Source organism: Falco peregrinus, chromosome 17, assembly GCF_023634155.1.
Source record: "Falco peregrinus isolate bFalPer1 chromosome 17, bFalPer1.pri, whole genome shotgun sequence".
NCBI classification, from domain to species: domain Eukaryota; kingdom Metazoa; phylum Chordata; class Aves; order Falconiformes; family Falconidae; genus Falco; species Falco peregrinus.
In genome coordinates, this window is record NC_073737.1 from 5,271,742 (window position 1) to 5,289,273 (window position 17,532).

Below are 17,532 nucleotides of genomic sequence, written 5' to 3' on the forward strand. Positions count from 1 at the left end.
GCCTGAAAGGTGGGAATTCTTTGCCGCTACTATTTGGAGTAATATAATTTAGGCATACACTTTGAACTCAACAAAATTCTCCTTTTGAATAATTAAAGAGGAGAAAAGACCAATACAGATAGAGTCTCCTTTGAAGGTACCCACATGCTGTGCTGTCTCCATAATAAATCTATTACCTGCCATTCAACAAAACATTATCTGTCACAACAGTCTCCAGAACAAAAACAGTAATTACACTTGGATCTTAATATGCTCGGCACACAGTTCTGCGGTCTACAATTCAGCGGGTTTAGAAAGCAAGGAACAGTGCTCCTAAGCAAAGTTAAAAATTGGACTAATAACTATCACAAAATCTTTACCAGAACTGAACAGCCAAGGAAGATAGCTCAGTTAATACTTAGGGTTTAGGCTCTTTATACTAAGAAACTTAATAGAAGGCTTAATTGACAGCTTTGCTTGATTTGATTGCGCCTTATTAGGCACCTTCATGAAAAGCATTAAATGCGTTTGATCCCTTGCAAAGAAGGGGAAGACTCATTAGCAATGGGTGTTTACAAGTAGCCAGGGCTCAAGATTACAGGAGTTCTTCCCCTTCTGCAGAAAGGGCTTTTTAGATCTATGTTTTTATGAGAAGGGTCACGTATTGTCTCTGGAAGAGCTCAGGCTTCCATCCTTTACTTTTTCTGATATTTGCAAACAAGACAGACGGACAATGAGAATGTCAGCTCATTTGAAAGGCTGACTTGTAAGAGCCGACACAGCTCGGTACGCAACTAGCAGTCCTGGAAAATTCAAGCTGTAGGGCCAGTCAACACTAAAGATGATGATTTATACCAAGCCAGATTTTCTATGTTCTGAAATGACTACAGCGCAAATTAAGCTGTTCCCATTCAATTTCCAGTTTCTGGCTAGATCAAGTAAATAGATACACTATCTTACCGCAGCAAGACCACAACACTTGGGTATTAAAAAAAATAATAAAATAAAAGCCATCTCCTCGTCCATATAATTTTCTTCTTTGAGTTTTAAAAGCATCTGCTAGTAAGTTGAAATAAACTGCAGGTAGCCAACAAGTGTGTGTAACCGTCTGAACAAACCAGTACAGAGCCCCGTAAAATTGTATTGATAATAACTATTATGCTCAGCGTAATCACCTGAAGTTACACACACAAAATTAAAAGGTACACATGCAAATACGTATTTCCAACACCAGCAAATGACTAATACCTGTTATTGTTCCCATATATGAAAGGACACTAAACAGTGTGAGAATACTGCAATTATGTCTTGCAGTCTGATCCTACAGAACAGGGACCCATTTCTTGCTTGTTGGTCTGAATCCCAATTATTCCTCAGGGTTGACCTTTACACAATGAAATGCTCATCAGGAAATGATGCTCTTTAAGCTTTTATCAAAAACTCCAGTCTGTTAAAGTATGATGAAGCAAATGCTTCATGCATCAGGAGCATCTAGTCAACTTTCAGGAAAAATTCATTCTGTACAAAAAATGAAAAAGGAAAAAAAAAAGTAACCATGAAGCAGCTGATGCTGTTGAGTACATCACCTATAAATACAAGGATGTATTTTCTTTGCTCAGGTACGGTAAGGGTCAGAATATATAGGATTCTACACACAAAGGGCAAATAATAAACCGAGCAAAAATTGTAGAATTTACGAATATCTTTTTTCTGTCATAGGATTCAAAGACTCCATGGAAATTCAAACGCTATCACAGCACAGTCCATTAAGTGCTGTTAGCTCAGGGATGCTTTCATTTTATTCAGCACACAAAATCAGAGGTTGGTAACTTTGCAGCGCAGCACTTTTTATTTAGAAGCCTGGAATGGAAATGAAGTGAAAGTCGTGACATGGAGTCACGTGCCTGTTTATGAGGAACTCTGTATGACCTTGAATACTGGTAACAACATATATGCACTTTTTTCTTTAAAAGCACGAAACAGCAACACTGAGCTGTATGCTTAAATACAACACAGGTAAGTGATGAAAGGAACAAGGCCAGAAAAAAAAGAAACCTTTCAGATTGCTACTTCTCTGCTAGAAAAGAAAGAGTGCTCCATAAAGATATGCTTAATGATAGACTCCAGTGATCAAAGACTTCCAGTATTTCCCTCCCATTGCTAGCGTCAGGTCAACGACGAGCACTGGAAAACTGGGATAAATCCACTAACGGCACATTAATCGCCTCATCATATAAACACAGCTATGAGAACCCATAGGAGACCGAGTGTTTAAGGTACCTTCCTATTAAAGCTTCCAAACTGTGCTTTATTCTCTTAACTTTTACAACCTTACAAGTCTACTAATAGCCAGCATACCACTAAAATAGGCCTTATCGCCCTAGGCTGCCATTTCACAGCCATGCAAAATAAGAGTAAATCCAATTAAAACGTGTTGCTACATTTAGAGCCCAAACTACTCAAAGCATCCACACACGAGGTTAACGCCTAGGAATTTAAGTGCATAAACCCCCCCTAAACCACTTTTTACTTAACTTTCCTGCTAGCCAGCACTGTTGTCTACTATGCATTCACAAAATGCTTCAGCCGACTGTTGGGAGTCACACAAGCACTGCAATAGTTTGATTTAAAAATAAATTCAGACAACAAATTTGGGGGACATGCAGACATTTGAAATCCATTCCATGAGTCACTACGTTCCAAAACAGTGAAAAACAAAGTAATGGTGAGTCAATCCCTCCTTCACCATTTATACTAATTTGAGCCCACACTTCAAGCAATTTTAATGTAAAGCAAGCATAAAGGAAACGGGTGCTGAATTAAAACAGTCCCTTTTATCACAAAGGGTGTAAACAAACAAATGCTGGTTAAATCCAAACACACATAAACAAGTTCAGTTATTGCTTTCATACCACACAGAGCCTAAAAGTTCAAAAATACACACAGGTACTGTACCGTTACTTACTGCTCCTCCAACACAATTACAACTGGACTAATCTGCTCCCATCTGCTCCTAAAAATACAACCATCAGACAGAGCTTGTTTTCTCAGGCATTTTGCTGACGCAAATACAAGATCAAAACATCACTCATTCAGATGAGAAAGACGTACTGGTCTCCATAATACACAAGCTAAAATCCAGCTACACCATCGTTCTAAGGTGCACATGACACACTCTTACCAATACACATCAATTTTATTACATGTTTAGTAACGTAGGTTTTGGGGGAAGAATAAATTATCCTGGCTGCCTGAATGTGGCAAGAAGAAATTCCAGAAATTCCCTTTCACCAGAAATGGACAAAGTTTAGTCTCTCCTAAAGCTGTTTTTAAAGAAAACCTCTAATTTTTGGTTTTTTTTTTTTTAAAAAGTAGACCAGACACTTGGATGGTAAGTGCATTGCCCCCCCTGCCCTCCGTAACTAGCACTTTCATCTTCCGCCCCGAGAACTGAGACACAAGGAGATTTAGATCATTTAATTTCTCATTATAAACCCGTTAAAAGACTAGTTTTACAATTACCTCAAGGCCAGCCATTCCTCTGCAAATAAGAAAACGGAGCTGTCAGATAGGAACAAGGAGTATTTCAATACATTCCCGCTGCGCAGGATGGGGTCAATCAAAGAAAGTGCTTTGGGACTCCCTCACAACAGCCCAGCTGGGCCTTTGGTGGTCCACGTACCCTTCCCAAAACCAGCCCAGAGTTTTCAAACCCCAGTCGGCCCAACTCTATTCTGGGGCCACAGCACAGCCATGAAAAAAAAAATAAAAATAAAAATAATCATAGCTCTCCGCAGACCCAAGGCGATTGATGATTCACTATTTACCTGACTGAGGACAACATTCAGTACCAAAAAATAAGTTCATTAAACCTCTGAGAGCACAGTGGATTAGAAAACCATGGGAGACACACAGTGCATCACCAGGCACGCTGTATTTCTGATGCCATACACGTTTTTACTGCAATATTTGGCAATAGAAATGGCTAAGATTAATGTTGAATGCAAGGAATAACACTAAAGCGGGAGATTTCTTAACTATAAGATTACTTCTCCCTCTTTCTTCCTTTTCCCCACCAAGTGCCAGCAATGTTTCAACACCCCAACTCCATTTCCCAAGCAGGTAGCTGCACTCCTCTCATGGCCAAATTACCATGGCAAGAAATCCATATTCAGATTAATCTCTAATAGAACATTCAAACAGCTGACATTTCCTTCTCATAACCTGAAAATGGCCAAATATCACTGGATTTCTTTTCTGCCTTCAAATAAACATTGTCATAAGATGTCTTATGACAACTGAAAATACTTAGCCATAAAAAAAAATATGCTCCCCAGTACTGATAGAAGTATTATGTGCAGTACCACAAAGTTAGCACAATGTCTTAATGCGCTTCACCCCTGGGAATGGCTAGAGAATGGCAAATACCCTTCATTTTAAATGATTTATTTTATTCCTGCCTTACACTACATCATGATGCATCTCTCTCTACTCATCCTGACTGTCAATATTTTCTTCTTGCCGCTTTTAAGTAAAATAAAACACACTGTGACTGCTGTCAGACCGTTTCATGACCACTAAGGCTTCATAAAACAGAACATTTGCTAAAAATACGTTTTTCCAGCAATACATGAACCAACATCTTCAGTGGAAGAAAAACCGTGCTGCGCAGCCACCTGTATTTTCTCCTGTAAGGATAAATGCATAAAGAAGTGTTTGAAAGTAAAATAAAAATGGCCCCACCACAGAATCTTCCGGGGCTTGAGGTTTCTTACACGGTTCACACAAAGACACTTGACAGGAGCAGCTACAGCCGGGCAAGATCTTCCAAAAATCACCTTGTGTGGGACACCAGTTTGTAATCTGCTGCAAACTGAGACAGCTCTCCAGGGTGTGCCAGTTGACTTCCCCCTGTACCCACCAGGATCAGAAGAGGTTAACTGCTGCAGTTCAGATTAGGTCATTAGAGCAGCTTAACAGCTACTTCTGGAGGAATCCATACTAAAGATGGCTGAAGTTTCCCCCATTTAGTTTTCAACCGTCTCCAATCAACCTAAACAATGCCACTTCATAGCACAGTTAAGAAAGTCAAGAAAGTCTATTATACTGAGGAAGTTGACAGATTTGGCTATACCAGGAAGAAAAAGAAAAACATACCGACAGAATCAAAGAAATCTCAACTCGGTTTAATTTAAACACCTTTGAAATAGTAACTGCATACAATTGCAGCATCTTCCACGGTGTCTTCTAAACCAATGCAGGGAAAATCCACAGTCATAAAGTTTCTTCTCTTAGGGGGAAAAAAAAATATCCTCAATCACTGCCATGACCTTAAGCTCCTCCTGAAGAAAAGAGTCACCAACCAAATAATACTAACAAAGACACGACTTTTATTTCTCCACTGGAATTCAACTCTCTGTTAGCTTCAGCTGCAGAAGACAAGTTCTCATATTAGCAGTCTTTAAAAAAAACCCATACGCATACATCACTCAGTATGCCTTTAGGGATGCACACACAGCTTTACCCGTGGCTCAGGGAGGGTAAGGAGCAGCTAAAAATTCTCCAAACAGATCTGGCTTCAATATGAAAGCAAGGCTTTTGTGGGCTAATCCAAAAAAAAGCTCCCTGACCAAGCAGCCATCCATCCAGGGGTACCAGCACCACCAAGGGGGTCACTGCAAGGCTGGGAGCGCGCAGCCAGTGATGGATGGGGGCTGTTTAAATTGATGCTGTCACCAAAGGAAACATTCATCAACCTGCAGCCCAAATTATCCCACTATTTGAAAAGCTGTTTCCCCTTCTGATGTCTTTCCGTACTGATGATGCAGAATAAGCAAGGGGCCCGTATTCAGAGAACCTTATTTCCATCCAGCTCCTTACATGTACTCAACGTGAGAGCCAGGTGCCTCGAGAAAACAGTTCACCAAATCTAAGCCTAGCTAAGAGCAGGGCTTACAGACAAGTGACAGATTGGGATGGATTTTAAACCGTATGAATGTGGCCTGTTAAGGAACAGCAGGAGAACAACCTACCCTTGAGAATCACTTAACTCCTTCCCTTATCCACAGGGCTCTGACAATACATTTTCAACTCCTATTTGCATCTTTACTAAAGCCAAAGGCTTGTTTAAATCCATGATAAAAATCTCAGGGCTTGTTTAACCTCACTGCTAACCTAAGGTTGAATTTGTTTCAGTGCACCTCCATGTTAATACTGCTCTAATTTCAAGCTATCTGGATCAAGACTTGAAGCTAGGAGTAGGGTTGCAAGAGCTCATCGACTACTAATCCAATTGTTCTACATATCTCAAGGATTACTTTCCAGTTTACTAACCTGAGCTACTTGTTGCAATAATCCTTTACCAATAGTGAAATCACTAGGCAGATCAAGTTGCACAGCGTTGTCAGCCCCAGCTCTGTGCATCACATCAGTAGCTAATCGCTCTAGTATTTGTTCTGCTTCTCTGCTACATTTTACAGCCTGCATCAAACTCCAGCTGCCAGTAAAAACGCTACCCAAAACAGAGGGGTTTTTGAAGCTTAAACTGGGCAATTTAAAGCTTGGTTAAGTATGGCAACAGTGCGATGCAGTGAGGATACACACACATATTAAGCTCCCTGTGACAACAGTGTATTTGGTATTTTTGTTTCAGCTGGTCAAGTTCAACAGCAACAGGGAGCCTAGCAATTACCTGGCACTGAACTCATACTGAGAAAGTCAGCTGCATAGGGCAAATTATTAAAATGGAAAAAATTAACATGCAATGTCTTTACCTTGTCTCAAATACATCTGGGGATTTCCCTTTCCTGCCAGAATCTTCTCTGCCTGCAGCTGCCTTTTGGGGTCAGCCCCTGCCTGCACTTACCTGGAGAGCTCACAGGACACGAGTGGGACCCCAAGCTGCGTTAAGTGTTTGTCTTCCCCGTCTACAAAATGACAATGATGGCTCCAAAATGAAAAGATAGGAATAAAAGTCTACAAACCTTACTGCCTGCATACCCATCTTTTATGAAAAAAGGCAAAAACCACTGACAACAGAGATAACGGTATAGGTAGATAGTCATCTGTTAGGTAAGGAAACCTGACAGAAGGCTTTCAACAAGATTTTTTCGAGCATTTTTCTGTGCTTCCTACATCACTTATTTCGACCCAAAATGTACCTTAAAACAAAAGAAAATCACACATGATACCGAACGGGGCTCACGAGCCAAAAGCAGAAAACAGAAATATTTACTGCCTCGATCTGCACTGGAAAGAAAAAAATAAAAAACCCCACAAAGACCACAAAAAAAGCAAGCAAATAAATGAAAAAAAAACCCACCCTCAAAGCGTATCACGAGAACGGGATCAGGCAAGAAAGCGAGGCCACCCCTTCAGGAGCGGGGGAGAATTAACCTGCATTTCTCCATCCCATCTGCAAGCTTACGACTCTGCCACCCATTTTGTTTCAGATTAAAGAAAAAAAAAAAAAACAAAAAACAAACCACGTTAAAAACCCAGATTCTCTCAACGGAACAGAGAAAACACAACACCCGCACCCAGGGGCACAGCCCCGGGGCCGGCCGAGCCTCGCAGGGCAGGTGCCCCGGCCGCAGGTGCCCGCCTCAGGCATCCCCTCAGCCGCGGCCGCCCAGGCCGTGCCCCAGGTGAGGCGCCCCTTCCCCTCCGCCCAGCACAGGCTAGGGGCCACGCCGAGCCAGAAACCACCGGCACGGAAAACACGGCAGGGTTTAAAATATAAATACGAAATAAAAAGGAGAGGAGGAGAGGTAGAGGCGGCGCAGGAGCCGCGCGGCCAAGGTGAACCGCGGCCGGGCAACATGGTGGAGGCTGCCGGGGAGCCCCGACCCAACGCCCCGGGAGGAGGAAGGGGAGAGCCCCGGGTGCCTGGGGATGGAGGGCGGCTCTCAGGCGGCGGCGGGGAGCCGGGATGGAGGTGACAGCGGGCGGGAAGCGATAGCAATGACCGCGGCGGGCTGAGGGGAGAGCGCCGCGGGGGAGGCGCCGGCGAGGCTTCTCCCTCAGGGCGGGCGATCGGCGGCATCTTGCCCGCGGGAGGAGGAGGAGGAGGAGGAGGAGGTGGACGGGCTCACCTGCCATAGCGGGCTGAGGGCGGCAATGGCGCTGGGGACTGCGGCTCCGCTCCGCTCGGACGGCAGCGGCGAGTGCGGCGGGGCCGGGGCCGCCCCGGCAGGCAGAGCACGGGGCGGGCCGGGCCCCGCTCCGCCCCCGACAAGATGGCGCCCGCCGCCCGCCGGGCCGCCCTTCTCCCCTCAGGGCACGGCCGCCATGGCAGCCGCGGGGCGGCGGGGGACTGAGGCGCCGGGCCGGCTGGGGGACGGGGAGGGCTCCCTCTCCCTCAGCGGGGCTCCCTCTCCCTCAGCGGGGCTCGGCGCCCCGGGCCGCTGCGTCTGGGGGCGTCCCTCCCCCCCCCAGCCCCCAGGAAAATGGCGCTCGCCTGCTGTCACCACGGGCTGCCCTCAGCCCTGGCCCTTTCTGCGGTTTGGCGGGATTTTGGTTGTTTTCTGTTTTGTTGGTTTCGTTTGTTCTGGTTTTTAGGAAAATATCCAGCTTTTATAGTAAGAGAGTGAGCTTAGTGGGCAAAAAAAGAGGAAGGCTAAGGAAGTTGAGCCCCCCAAACGATGGCACTTCCACCGCATGCACATCCCTCTTCCTATAATCTTGTTTTTATGCGCTTTTCACAGTTTTCTGGCTGGGGAGGACAGTAAATCTGACATGATCCCCCATCAGCACATGCGGCTGGGGGGTCCAGGCACAGCGCAGACATTGCTGCTGGGACACCCCGTACCAAAGACAGATGCCACCTCTCTCGCCTCCCTCTCCGCAAAACCTGAATTTCCTAATAGGCTTTGATAACATTAACTTGCTTTAATTTGGCTTCTGCCCTTTCCCGTAGGCGCAGTTCTCGGACACGCCGCAAGCAGCTGGCCCGTGAAGCCTTTTGCTGCTCCATGCTTTTCTGGGAAGCCGAGGCTGAGCCCCCGCAGCCGCCTCCAGTAATTTCTACTTTTTCTCCCCGCAACGAAACTGTGCTGTGAACATCAGCCTGCTAATTTACAGTAGGTGTCCTTGAGATAATATTGACTGATGCTGAGCTTTCTCCCCCCCCTCAGCCCCCTTCGTTATTTGATTAAGGTGCCTTGTAGCTCAAAGTCGATAGGAAAGCCTGTGCTCCCCAGACCAGTGACACTAATTGTAATCCATTGCATCATTTTACCCAGACCTGCGATCCTTTGTTGATCTTTCAGGTCTTTGCCTTAATAGTTGCTGTTTGCGCTGAGTTCGGCTACCGGGAATGTTTACCGAGTATTTGTTCACCAGCTGTCCATCCTCTTCCACCCCACTGCCCTATAAAGAGGGTTTCATCAGATCCCGTTAAAAGCCAGGAGCTTATTTTAAGACCATAGACCCTACGAGGCCTCTGGAGCATTTGTGCTTCTTATCCACATGCATAATTTTTTCCACATTCACTGCAATACTCTCCACGTTAAGCTTCTAAACAAGGCTTTCAAATGAACCATATGGAGAACTATATAGGACACTGGGAAGTCACAACGCACCTCTTCTGCTGCTCTAGATCATGAATATCGATCCCGTAGCATTATTCAATACCTGGCCATATCCTAAACATACACACAGTTAGTGCAGCTTTTAAATGTTAATAGCCTTTGTTTGTCAGGGTAGAGGAGCCATGATGTAAGGAACATTTTAGTAATGCAAGATTGATTGAGACTGCAGCAGTTCTGCTGTTGACAGGAGTTTGTACCAGAAGATGGATCATATGTATTCAGCGATGCAGTCTCCCTGTGTTCAGGAATCATCAGCAGAGATGCAGCTCTATACTTTTGTAATTGTTTTAAAGTGTTACGGTTTTCTAACCCGCCTCTGCCTGTGGAAGATGGCAGAGTGAAACACAAGTAGTACGGTAAGAGATCTGCAAGTGAGAAGTTCAGACACGTGCATCAGTCAGATTGAAATTTAAGAGACAGAGAGGCCTTGGGGTCAGTATAATCCCAAGGACAAGCAGGGGAAAGATGATAAAGGTGGATTTAGCGCTCCAAGAATTGAATTTGACATAGCTAGACCCCCTGGAACCACGGGCTCAAACCCAGCAAAGCATTTTTCAGCCCTTTGTTCCTCTTAAATAGATAAATTACCTTCCGGGTGGCCTTCAGTGCTGTAAAGTATCACAAAATGCCCCAACATTTCACTTGTTCAGGGAGCCAGAGCCCATTCTATGCTGTCACACAGTCCTGCTGTCGAAGTAAAAATAATTTTACTGGGATTATTGGTATATATAATTCCTGTTATTAAAATATAGTGAAGAACCATGAGGTATTTATAAAAACATTCAGTCACTTTCTGCCTGAATGATTTACAGGACCATAAAAAAGTTGGAAGAATCAGAGACACAGGATGTGCATGTGCGTGTCCTTCATAACAATGCTATCAGGAGAAATTGGCAGTCATTAATCATTTGGTGTGCCAGACCTTTGAGACCCTAAAGGAGACATGTTCCCTTTGTTGTTAGCTTTGCTTTGCTTCATCTAATCTGGGAGATTATTTGAGCCTTGCAAAACTCACTCAGGGATTTACCTGAACAGGTGAGGTGTTGCTGCATCTAGACAATTAGTCCCAACAGAAGGCTTGTGCCAGTCTTCCCACTCTAACCAGTGTAAAATACCTGTCCATCAAAGATACATAGCCTGAATTTCTCCTGTAATTGCCCTAACTGGCCTAAATTCCTGTAATGCTGACTTTCTTCAGCTAAGACTACAGTCCTGGAGTCCCCGTTCCGCCCTCTGTTCTTTGTACTAATCAGTCATTATGCTTGCTTTCATAATGCAGGATAAATATTATAGTATTAATGTAATCACAGTAGTAACGATTAGCAAGTGCATGAGCAAATAGTGCTTTGTGATATTTGCCAGCCTGAGTCACTGCAACATCTCCATGACAGTGAGCAAGCAGGGATTTGATTTTGTGGTGAGGCTGTGCCCATGTGGAGCTAGGAGCATCCAGAGGGAGATACTGTTGTGGGACAGTCAAGCCTTTAGTCCAGGCTGTGTGTCCTTCTCTGCAGCCAAAGAACACAAAACTGTTGCAATAATCTGAGGTAACTTTTAATGAGGATGTTCCCCAAGCATGCCAGCTTTATTTTGTTCGTTTCTTTATGGCTCCGTGCAAATGAAATGGTAAGGACAGGACTACAGAAGGTCAGGGTTTTCTCGAGATGCAGCATGTATATTACTGGCATAAATTTAAACGCTGAAATGCTTTTGGCTGGCATTTCTTCTGTTTACTGAAAATTTCCATTTTAAACCAGCGTTGCCTCAACTGGGACATGAATCATTGATCTGAGTGCAGGATCTCCAAAAGACCAAATCAAAACTTCATATCCAGTTATATCCAGGGATATTTGCATTGGGCCTGGGATCCATAGCTCATTTCCCTGTCTTGTTTCCTTGGTTTGTTGTGTTCTGGGTTTGGGGTTTTTTCTTTCCTTTTTTTTTTTTTTTTTTTTTTTAGAGCATAAAACAAGGGAAAAAATGGTCCGCCTTACATCACATTAACAATATTTTGTGCGAATCCCACAGATGGAGTCCAGAGTTAAGAACAAGCCAGCACACATATGCAGATAACATACTTTTACTGGATTACACAAACTAAAAATGAAAAACCTGGTATTTCAACAGCTGCCTAGGAGGTGAAAGGAAACTCCCCCAGAAAAGACAACTCGCCAGCAATGATGTTTTTACTTCCCCTTCTGGAATATGGAGTAGTAACTGTAAGGGGAAGAGAATACTCAACTGGGGCAGAGCTGGGGATTCTATTCTAAGAGGTAAAGAAAGCAAGAGTGAACACCACTTCTTAACAAATGCTGTCTACCACCACCTAGTGGAAAACACCACCTCAGGCTCCTTCACCTACATAAATTTGTAATCTTGGGGACAGGCATGACCTGACTGCAGCGTGTGTGTCCCCTCCACGCTATATGGAAATACAAATTAGCAAAAACTTTGTTTCTTTCTAAGAACTATTTCTAAAACTGGACGCCATACTTCCTGGTCTGTCATCTGACCTAAATCCTCAGTTTTGTCATCTGCAAAATGGAGGCAGGAAGAATTTTATGAAGTTTAATTAGTGCAAAGTGCTCTTAATAGCAAATAGGGCTTTCGGTCCAAGGATCTCAGACTGCTTTGGTCCAAGTACTCAAATTACTGAGGCTTCAGTCAGCGATCCAAGAGGCAGATGTACTGCTGTGCTTGCTATATAGAAAGATAAATAGCAGGGGTTGCAAAGTTACAGTTGCCTGAATTCACATAATAAATCAATAGGGGAGCAGGAGGAAAAAATCTGCATAGTTGCAGAATTGTTGGATCCCTGCTGTTCATTTTACCCCTGGTAGCTTTTGGAGGGAGGAGACCTTCCTTCACCTTTGTATATGCAAAGTATTTTTTTGTAAATGGAGACCAGATCCTGGCAGCCAGCACAGTACAAACAATTCAGAACAGGTTCCTGTGCTTATAGGGTTGCTCGAACCACATTGGCCACACTATTCATCCAAACATCATCTGTGAATATAGGGAAGGAAGAGCAACGCTTACAGTAACACTAACTCAACTGGACAGCTTGGGCTTTGGGTGAGCAGCTCATTTTCTTGATGCTGTTATGTCTGGTACCTCAGGGGCTGTACCAAATAGATGAGATTTAACTTGCTGAGTCAGGAGGCCTGCGTTTGGCAGAGGAAGGAGGAGATAGGTTTAGTCACCTCTCAAGTGTTTGTTCCCAGTCCTCTTTTCAAAAGCACAGCCCCTGAAATTAGCCAAGGGAGAGTCCTTACGTCTTGGGAAGAGCGGGAGCAGGATGGGGCCAGGAAACCGGCCTGCATTTATCGCCCGTTCTCGGTTTCTGCCAGGTTCTAGCTGCCAATACTGCTGAATCGCTGGAGCCACTCACAGCTCCTGACTCTGAGATGTTGTGGCAGCAGAAAAGGCACTGCAAGAGCCTGTGGCTGACAGCCCCTGACATTTTTTGCTTTGCGAGTACGCATTCAGGCTGGCGTTTTGCTTGCAGCTGAAGTTTATGTTGTCTGGAGAGACGGTCTCCAAGCAGGAGACATGCTGGGGTTTGCCACCTTGTATCAAGTTCGTGCGTGGCTCCTGTTCAAAGCTGTGGCAATAAATGGCAGCTTCTGTTGACAGATGTGCACAGGCAGGACCAGAGCAGCTTATTTCCACTTAAACTACTGCCAAAAGGGTGTGAACACGGCGCACAAAATCATTTTTAAGTCCACTAGAGGAATTTTGTAGCGCAGAATAGAACAGGTTTTCTCAAGCCGCCTTTGCTGGGAGTTCGAATGAAGGTCCTTTTCTTTGCAAAGAACAGACAGCAACACCCTTGTGGTTGCTTACCCATACCTCAGCAGAGAGATAAACCCTGTTTTAATCTTTGATTGCTTGAACCCACTTGCAACCCATTCTGAAAGAACATCCACAATCTGTTCAGAGAGGAAGGATGGGTTTGGACATTGTCATTCCTTTCACCCACTATCTCCCCATGACTCATTTAATTCTTCATGTGAGCATATAGTAAGAAAACCACACAGTGATTTCAGGAGGGATAGAAAAAAGGATCGCTGCAGAATCGACCTTCTCTAGCAAGTGGCAAAAGACAAAAGAACCGAGTGTGGGTCTGAGGCACAAGTTAAAGATCAAAACTGGCAGCACCATAACAAGCCCTCTACAGAGCTGCTTCTGAAATGGAGCTGCCTGAATCGTGCCGGGCCGACACCAGGAATCATCGTTCGCACGCAGCTAGAAAAAGAACTCCCTGAGGCAGGAGGGAGAACTGGGCCCAGACCGAAGCTCAGCAGGCAACTCGAGAGCTGGAAATTGTCTGCGGCAATACTTTTCCGTTCCTTCTTTCCCTGACAGCTGAACTAACACTTGTCGCAGGAGTGCAAACCAGGCAATTATAGCAAGCATGGATGCCACAGGGCTGGACAGGCTCGCTATTTATAGTTCCTTGCCGAGAGAGCTTTCCTGCTGTGCTGCTGTACACAGGTTAAGGTGCAGTCCATGCCTTGAAGGGCTCACAGTCTAAATAAAAATAGAAAGAAGGAGTAGCAACCTCTTTCATGATGAGAGCCGAGACTCAGAGATGAAAGGATAAAAAGGAAATCCACAGCAGAGCCTGGAACAATGAAATTCAACTTCTGCCCCCGAAATTGCCCTTTATTTTGTTAACTCCTTCCACGCCTGAAGTGCCACCTTCTCTGCTACTCATAATTAGTGCCAAACAGTCTCATACAGTGTCACTGAGGTGTTCTTGCAAGCTCTGGCCTGCCTTGCCGCTGTTCAGTGATTTATTTTCCCTACCTACAGCAGAGATGGGAGAAGGGATGTGTGCCTGCCCTTCACTCCCTGCTGAGAGCTGGGCCCGTGCCCAGGTGTGGACAGGGTGGGAAGCAAGGGACCAGGACCGCATCCTGGAGCTAAAGGGATGACAGACTCCCAGGAGCGGAGCAGGCTGCCAGCTCCAAGCGTTCAGAGTCTCAGCCAACTGCAGATGCAAGTCAAAGACTCTCCTTTGTTTCAGGGGGAGGATTAAAACACGAGCTGTTTGCGAGTTGAACTTTGAAGTATCTTTGTAGCAATTTGAAATGCGGTTGCCCAACAAAGAGAAACCTTTACAAATACATTTTTTTGTATTTGAAGTTAGAGACCATCCACTGGCCTATTTTAAGGCATACATTTGAACTGGCCATGAATCCTGCCTCTGTTCTCATGCACTAAAAGGCAAGAGAGGATTCACTTGACCTGCACTATCAAATACAGAGAAAATAAGGCATTTGCCTGGGAAAGAACCACCCAAAATAGCAGTGAAGAAATCGTGCTGCGACATGAGCTGTTAGTGATGAGAGACAAGAAAAATGAGTTCTAAGAGCTGGTAGACTTCTTCTAATGACGTATTAATGAAAACTGCTAGAAAATTATATGGTGATGCTAATTAGTCTTTCTAGGTTTAAGGACCTGAGATCTTTCCCTTTTACACTAAATACTCACATAAGAGTAGGGAATAATCCTTGTTGAGGTGAGTTCTCAGCGTTCTTTAAGGATTCTTTCTAGATCCACCTGACATTTCCTTTGCTGAACACGGCTTTTAGCTCAGAAACCAATGCTCTTGCCTGAGGAAACCCTCCCCTGGCAGCCGGTTTTTGATCGATTGATTTGACTGCTTGCGTTAAACATGATGCAACACGGTATGACAAATGCAAGCGAACATCAGGATGGAGCGCAACGGAAATGCTGCATGCTATCTGGCAGGTCAGCAGGAGGGGAAGGAATTACTTGCCTGGTAACAGCACATGGAAAAGCACAGAGGCAGGGGGTAGGATTCATCTGCAAACATCTCATGCTCCCTAAACTTTTTACAGCCCTGTCATGGTTTAACCCCGGCCGGCAACCAAGCCCCACGCAGCTGCTCGCTCACTCCCCCCCACCCAGAGGGATGGGGAAGAGGATCGGAAAGGAATGTAAAACTCAAGGGTTGAGATAAGAACAATTTAATTGGTATAGCAAAAGCCACACACACAAGCAAAGCAAAGCAAGGAATTAATTCCCCACTTCCCATGGGCAGGCAGGTGTTCGGCCATCCCCAGGGCAGCAGGGCTCCATCACGTGTAACAGTTACTCGGGAAGACAAACACCGTAATGCCAAATGTCCCCACCTTCCTCCTTCTTCCCCCAGTTCATATACTCAGCATGACGTCCCATGGTATGGAATAGCCCTTTGGCTGGCTTGGGTCACCTGTCCTGGCTGTGTCCCCTCCCAATTTCCCCTGCCCCTCCAGCCCTCGGGCTGGCAGGGCCCAAGGAACCGAAAAGTCCTTGATTTAGTATAAACATCGCCCAGCAACAGCTGAAACCATCAGCGTGCCATCAACATTGTTCCCACATCAGAGCCAAAACACAGCACTGTACTAGCTACTAAGAAGAAAATTAACTCTGTCCCAGCCGAAACCAGGACAAGCCCCTCATTCGGCTTTGCAATGTCCTAAAGCAGACAATTATGACTATATCAATTTTGTGTCTTTCCCCTCCTTCAAGAAGCTGGAGAATGAACCCAGAAGAGCTGCCTGTGGATGTATTAACTTCCCACTATCGCATCAGCGAGACCATATGTATCACGCATTTCCCACTGACAAGGAAAGAAAGGTTAAAACCTTGCATGACAGGTTAACAGCATGATTTGCAGCAGCGGCTTAAATAAATGGTCGCAGGCACGAAAGACTAGCAGGCAGCTAATCCTTTAAAGATTTAAGAGCAGCTACTACTTCAGTCCAAGTAAATATTTCAAAATAAAATTAATTAATGGTGACTAGTGGATTTTTTTCTGCTTCGTTTTAACAGCCCAGGCTGAAATGGCGATGCCGCCACGGAACTTGCACTTTCAGTGCCAAAACTGTTATTTCATAGAGGCAAGAAAGAGTCCTCCCAAAGAAGATTTGTTGCAGTTTTGTTCCTTACTGTAACCGCAGCAGAACTGGAAAAGCTCTGTACGAATCTCGCGGGTCGGTGTTAGTGTCAGAGAGGCAAGCGCCAAGAGCAACCTTTATGCTGCCCCAGAGATGCAGGACAACATCATGGCTCGGTGTCCAACAGAAGCACAATGCAGAGGAAGGAAGCGTTCGCTTCCTGATTCTTGTCATAAGTAAGCTCTGTCCATGCGGGCCACAAAAAAAGACCTCCTCATAACTGTCTTCCTTCCGATTAAAAGAACTTTCTTAACACCTTCCTAGACACAGGTGAAAGCATGGAAGGAAAGGCTCTCAAGGTAACAAGTACCTAACCAGCACACACAAAGTCTGCCCGAGCCCGGAGAAACAAAGCAGTCAATGAAATGATTTGGAAACAACAATTTCTACTCCTCAATTAAACTTTTTTTTTCCCCAGTATTCCCCAATATCCCTCCCTCCCCCCCCCCGACCTTTGGCTCCATCTCAGAACAAAGGCAGTTCTCTTGGGAGGGAGGAATCTGTCATGGCCCACTGAACTGTCTGGACTATTTTTAGTTAAATCCAGCATTCCTAAAAACATCGAGCTGCTTGTGTGTTAAGGAAGGAGAAGGGAAACGCCGTGAGCGCGCACATCCACATTTCACACGGGGAGCGCAGAACACGGCATGCCATCTGCCTTGCAGCACGACAGTGTAGCTGGGCTGAACGCAGAGCTCTGGGAAAAAGGCAAAGAACATTTCACCGGGTAGAGAAGGCAGAAAACCAAGGCAGGATTGCCGACTTCCCCGAGCTGGAAGAGGCAAACCAAAGGTCTCTGCTCGCAGCTGGGAGGCCAGGGAGATGCAAGGGCTGGGCGATTTGCACTTACCTGCTAAACTGATGAGCTGCAGTTCCAGGGTTCAGCGATGAGGAGAGTGCCAAGTGGAGAGGCAGGATCAGCCAAGTAGTCCTGGAGGTGCTTTGCAGGTTGAGATCTTGCTGGCACGAGCAGGACAAACACCCCAAGGGAA

The 17,532-nt window shown here is 45.2% G+C and overlaps 1 protein-coding gene and 1 long non-coding RNA gene across 6 annotated transcripts in view; one reads left to right on the forward strand and one right to left on the reverse strand.

Moving 5' to 3' along the window:
* Window positions 1–17,510, reverse strand: part of SLC23A2 (solute carrier family 23 member 2) — a 62,063-nt gene extending 44,553 nt beyond the window's left edge. For 2 of the 5 annotated variants that reach the window (XM_013296748.3, XM_013296749.3), the window contains exon 1: window positions 8,073–8,184. The gene's annotated coding sequence lies outside the window, so the exon portion shown is untranslated. Of the gene's footprint in view, window positions 1–8,072; window positions 8,196–10,157; window positions 10,262–17,390 lie in introns of those variants that run through there. The other 3 variants (XM_027782257.2, XM_055820186.1, XM_005234232.4) reach the window with 3 other exon arrangements.
* LOC129785798 (uncharacterized) lies at window positions 8,331–17,532 on the forward strand. Its single transcript, XR_008750045.1, has 2 exons — window positions 8,331–9,059; window positions 11,697–17,532. It is a non-coding gene; the product is annotated as an uncharacterized LOC129785798 (long non-coding RNA).